The sequence below is a fragment of the Pipistrellus kuhlii genome, unplaced genomic scaffold, assembly GCF_014108245.1.
Source record: "Pipistrellus kuhlii isolate mPipKuh1 unplaced genomic scaffold, mPipKuh1.p scaffold_m20_p_4, whole genome shotgun sequence".
Classification (NCBI taxonomy): domain Eukaryota; kingdom Metazoa; phylum Chordata; class Mammalia; order Chiroptera; family Vespertilionidae; genus Pipistrellus; species Pipistrellus kuhlii.
The window spans coordinates 57,659,012-57,664,994 of record NW_023425540.1 but is presented as its reverse complement, the minus strand read 5'-3'; the positions used below and the strand labels follow the sequence as shown (position 1 = coordinate 57,664,994).

Below are 5,983 nucleotides of genomic sequence, written 5' to 3'. Positions count from 1 at the left end.
TATATTCTGGGTTCTTCACTGGGCATGAATAATAATAAAAATACAAAAAAGATTCAAGCCGTGTCATCAAGTAAGTTGTCAGTATAATTTAAGGCATTTTCTTGGAACAGTTTCCACTGTTTTGGCTGCAGTGGTTAAACCCAACTCAAATTAGCTTAGACCAAAATGAAAACAGAGCAATTTGTTGGCTAATTTACATGAACCATGGGAATGATAGAAATTGTCTTGGGGCTCAAAAGTTTCTCTCATCTGTCTATATTTCTCTGAGTTGAAATCACTCTTGAATGGCCTTTCCTTTGTATCTGGAATTGTGGCCATCAGCCAAACAACAATTTATTACCAAAAAGGATAATATGCTTTCTTTAGTTCTGATTTGTAATAGTCATAGGACTCTGATGGACTTAGCTTAGCTCAAGTGGTTGGTGGGCGTGTAGGATAAAAGCCTGTCTCTGGAACTACTGAGATGGGGTGCAAGAGAGGTTTCCCCAAACATCTGGGGACTTACAATACAATATATATCCACCAGCCTCTGCTAAGTCCCCCTAAATTATTACTCTTTGTCAGGTTTTTGGAAAATGATTAAGGCAGACACTAAAATTAACTGAGAGAATTTGCAGAGTTATATGCATCAGTTCTTAGCTAAATTACTAATTTGCAACACCATCAAAGGCCTGGTGTTTGAAGAGAAAGTTGTTTTCTGTACTAATATCCTATTTAAGACCTATTTCCCTCCCCTGTCTTCTTGTGCAGCCTGGCCCACACAACAGTTTCCCCAGGAAGGGGTGAGGAAGGGGGTTAAGACACTCAGGAGAAGCCCAGCTTCACTCCAGGTCTGCCCAGGGGCAGAGCAGAGCAGTAGATAGCCAGGGAGCAGCAGGGAGTGGCAGTAGATATGATGGAAGAATCGCATAGCTTGGACCCATGATGACAGGAGTTATTAGAGGCCAGGTTTACTGGACATGATGTTAGTAAGGGGGCACTCAGTAGTGAGTCTTCAAACCAGAACTTGTGCAGCATGGGGTCCGTGAGTGATAAAGAAGTAGAGGCTTCTATGAAATAACAGGATTGCCAGTGAATCTGAAAAGAAAATCAGAACCATATGAAATTAGCCAAGGCAGAGACACTGCTAGGAGACATAACATTAGTCATTACTAAAGTTAATTGGAGAAGTGGGCCAGGAGCCAGCCCCTGCAGAAGTGTTCCCCCAGTTGCATGATCCTCTCAGCACCATTCCTTATTCGATCCCTTACCAGGTGAGTAGAAGAGCCCCTGTATGGTTTAGGTGGCAGTGCTGCAAAGGAGGTACGGGAGGAGCAGTCTGCTCTGCCAACCCTGATGTCAGTGGCGCTAGCAAAACCTTGGCTCCACACAGAGCAGCTGACATGGAGGGTGGTTAGCCTCTGCTTCATTTTGGTTTCAGCTCAGCAAAACAGTCTCTCTTCTACAGGATCTGACAACAGAGCATTTCTGCAGCTCCATAAACAGATCTCCACCCAGCAGAGACAGACCCAGTTTGACCTCACAAGAAAAATACATATATCTGCACTAGGAAACAGTAAGAATTCTGACTTAGAGAAGAAGGAGGGGAGAACAGATGATTTGTTAAGAGCCAATTGTAACCGGAGACCACAGACTGATGAATAGCAAAAAAAAAAAAATCCCCCCCAAAAACACTAGAGAAATACAAAGAATGGTTAAATGAATGTGTGACAATGAGCAAGAAACTCCTCGAAAAGTCAAAACAAGAAAAGATGGCATGTCAGGATCAGAGAGTGCTTGACATTAGGCCACGCTACCACAATCTGACATTGGGGCTTCTTTAACTGAACAATGGACAGTGGGTTTTGCTTTTTAGAACCTTATCAAGCAACACATAGGATAAATTTACAGAGAGAAGAGATAGAAAGACAATGGAAAATGTTAGCCACGCAGAAAACCTCCTGCCTTTGGTACTGTCCCCTCCAGTAACCAAAGAGCAGAAACAGTGGAAAGCAAGACTAAGGGAGCCGAAAATGAAATGTTAACATTAGCAGAACACCATGAACAAGAAGAAATCTTGAAACTCAGATTAGGTGATCCTCTTATAAAGGGGGAAGCAGAGATCCATGCAGGGCTAGAAAGGGTTAGAAAACTATATATCATGGATCTAAAAAAAACCACCCCAAACCATATTGAAGATAATTCACAATTTAAAAATCATCCAATGTGAAATGACAGATATTTGTTGTTTTATCTTTTGGGTAGAGGATGTTTCAGTGGCTTTGACAAGGCATTTGATCTAACTAACAGTGTTTTTCAACCTTTTTTGGGCAAAGGCACACTTGTTTCATGAAAAAAATCACGAGGCACACCACCATTAGAAAATGTTAAAAAATTTAACTCTGTGCCTATATTGACTATATATAAAGTAATTCTCTTGAATAGGAATCAAATAAACACAAAGAAAGTATTTTATAATTACTTTATTATGAAATATTAAGTAAACAAAATAGTGAAAAATTATAAAATTCTTGTCTTGTCTGCACCTACGGCACACCAGGCAACATCTCGCGGCACACTAGTGTGCCGCAGAACAGCGGTTGAAAAACGCTGATCTAACAGAACGAATATATGTAGCTGTGAAAATTCACTAGTTAAATAAAAACTGGAGAGATGAGAATTACCACAAGCTATGTAGGGAATACCAGATTCACAAAGACCTAGATCATTCCAGAATAGTTAACTATATAGTTACTTTTCACTGGACATTGACTTGTTTTGTACAGTATTGGCATACTGTGACAGAAATGATCTGGACTTTTACCTAAAACAGTACAAATCAATGTTGTAGAAAGGCCTGAGCCATTATCACGCAGACTATGACTGTTTTAAATGAAAAAACAAACAAACAAACAAACAACACACACACACACACACCAAAAAAAACAAAACAAAAAACCGAAACCGGTTTGGCTCAGTGGATAGAGCGCTGGTCTGCGGACTGAGAAGTCCCAGGTTTGATTCTGGTCAAGGGCATGTACCTGGGTTTTGAGCACATCCCCAGTTGGGGGGGGCGGGGGGGGATATGTGCAAGAGGCAGCTGATTGATGTTTCTAACTCTCTGTCCCTCTCTCTTCCTCTCTGTAAAAAAAAAAAAAAAAAAAATCAATAAAATATATTAGAAAAAAAACACACACACACAAAACTCCCATCAGACACTATGACATCAAACCAGGTAATATTCTTTTAGTAAATGGTAGAGTGTATAGAGAGATAAAAATCACAGATTTTAGACTTTCCAAGATCATGACGGCATAGGTCTAACATCACAAGGTGCAGGTACTTACTGGTATTTACCACCAGAGTGTTTTGTGGTTGAGAAAGAACCATCAAAGATCTAAAAGTCAACCTCTGGTCAGTGGGTATGATCTTCTACCAGTGTCTTTATGGAAGGAAGCCTTTGGCCATAGCAGGTCTCCAGCAAGACATTCTACAAGAAAATACCATTCTTGCCAAAACCGGCTTGGCTCAGTGGATAAAGCATCAGCCTGTGGACTGAAGGGTCCTGAATTCGATTCTGGTCAAGGGCATGTACCTTGGCTGCGGACACATCCCAAGTAGGGGGTGTGCAGGAGGTAGCTGATCAATGTTTCTCTCTCATCAAGGTTTCTAACTCTCTATCCCTCTCCCTTCCTCTCTGTAAAAAAAGGAATAAAATATATTAAAAACAATAAAATAAAATACCATTCTTAAAGCTACTGAAGTGCAGTTTCTGCCAAAGCCAGTAGTAACACCTAAAGCATTTATTTGAGAATGCTTGGCCTACCAAGAGGAGGACCACATCAATGTTCAGCAGCTGGCCTCACATCCAAAAGTCAGTCACCACTAGTAGCCCTGCTGAAGCTGCTGTCACCTCAACCTCTGGGGCATCCAACAACAGTTCTTCAAATTGAGACCCTCTCCTTGGCCACCAACATGCACAAAGTGGTGGCATTCGGCAGCAAGTTTGGAGCACAGTGAATATGAATAGACCTCATGAAACCTGTACCAGGTGATCTGATTTTCTTGCCCTTTCTCTCCTCTCCTACCACCTCTCCCCCAATGGTTCTCATTGAGGAGAAACATTGGACAGCTGTGACAGGCCTTGTAGGAAAAGGTTCCTCCCAAGGTTTGGGCATCAGTGGCTTCTGCCTATGGTTGCTCTGAGCCAATAAGATTAAAAAGAGAAACTGGTTCCATGTACTGTGGACTGGAAAACATGCAGGGTCATGTGGGTCCCTGATGCAGTGCTTCAGGTAAAGAATGTGGATTTGAAAATACACACTGGGCTAGTCCAGTGTGTCTGTATTTAAGCTACCAGTAGTTCTTATTTTTTACTAATATTCAGGTAACATTTCTACAAAAGCTTAGCTGGGGATGGTGTTTGACTTTAGAGGAAAAAAATTGTTGTTGCCTGTTAAAGACACTAGCATTTGCATTTTATCTCTGAACTATTTCAATTTTTTTTTTAAATAAATCTTTATTGTTCAGATTATTACAAATGTGATCCTCTTCCCCCCCTCAATTGCTTCCCTTCACCAGGTTCCCACCCCACCCTCTGTCCTTTCCCCATCCCCCATTGTCTTCATCCATAGGTGCACAGTTTTTGTTCAGTCTCTTCCCGCACCCCCACTCCCCTTTTCCCTGAGAATCGTCAGTCCACTCCCCTTCCATACCTCTGATTCTATCATATTCACCAGTTAATATTGTTCATCTGATTTTTAAATTCCCTTGGTTTTTAGATTCACTTGTTGATAGCTACGTATTTGTTGATCATAATTTTTATCTTTATCTTCTTCCTCTTCCTAAATAACCTCCTTCAGCAATTCATATAATTCTGGTTTGGTGGTGATGAACTCTTTTAGCTTTTTTTTATTTGTGAAGCTCTTTATATGTCCTTTGATTCTGAGTGATAGCTTTGCTGGGTAGATTATTTTTGGCTGTAGGTTCTTGTTATTCATCACCTTGAATATTTCTTGCCATTCCCGTCTGGCCTGCATGGTTTCTGTTGAGAAATCAGCTGACAATCTTATGGGTGCTCCTTTATAGGTCACTACCTGCTTTTCTCTTGCTGCTTTTAATATTCTCTCTTTGTCTTTTGCTCTTGGAATTTTAATTATGATATGTCTTGGTGTGGTCCTCCTTGGATTCCTTTTGTTTGGGGTTCTTTGGGCTTCCTGGACTTGTAAGTCTATTTCTTTCCCCAGGTGGGGGAAGTTTTCTGTCACTATTTCTTCTAGTACTCTTTTGGTATCTTGCTCTCTCTCTTCTGGAATCCCCATAATTCTGATGTTGGTTCACTTGAAATTGTCCCAGAGGTTTCTTACACTATCTTCAACTTTCTGGATTCTCTTGTCTTCTCCCTTCTGCAGAGGAGTGTCCTCTGGCTCTTCGTGTTCTAAATCTTTGTCTTGATTCTTGCGATCTTCCAGTCTGTTTTTAGGACTTTGTATAATATTTTTTATTTCAGACAATGTTTTCTTCATTTCTTGTTGATCCCTTATTATTTCTAGTTGCTCCCTTTTCATATCCTCATAGGTCTCATTTATTTTATCGGCCTTTTTTAGGATACTGTTGAATAACCTTATAACTGTAGTTTTGAACTCAATGTCCAATCTTTTCTTTTCCTCCATCTCCTTCCTTTGTGTCCTTCTTCTTGTCTGCATTTTAGTTGTTTCCCTGATTTGATGGAATAGCTTTGTGTGCTAGGTGTTCTGGTAGAGCCCAGTAGCACAGCCTTCCCAGTTACCTGCAGTGGACAGTCTTGGTGTAGCCCTTTGTGGGCTGTGTGTGCAGTCTTGTTGTTAAGCCTTGCTTATTGTTGGTATCACTGGGAAGCGTTGATCTCCAAGCCAATTGGCTGTGAGGATCAGCAGTGTCTCAGCTAGGAGGGTTTCTGTACTCTGCTTGAATAGGGCGGGGTCTCGGGGTGGCGCAGACAATCTTTGGTTCCCTGTCAGTCTCG

General features: G+C 41.1%; 1 pseudogene; it reads left to right on the top strand.

Annotated features, from left to right (window-relative positions):
• Nucleotides 1–892: 892 nt before the first annotated feature.
• LOC118703652 lies at nucleotides 893–3,932 on the top strand (annotated as a pseudogene).
• The last annotated feature ends 2,051 nt before the right edge of the window (nucleotides 3,933–5,983 follow it).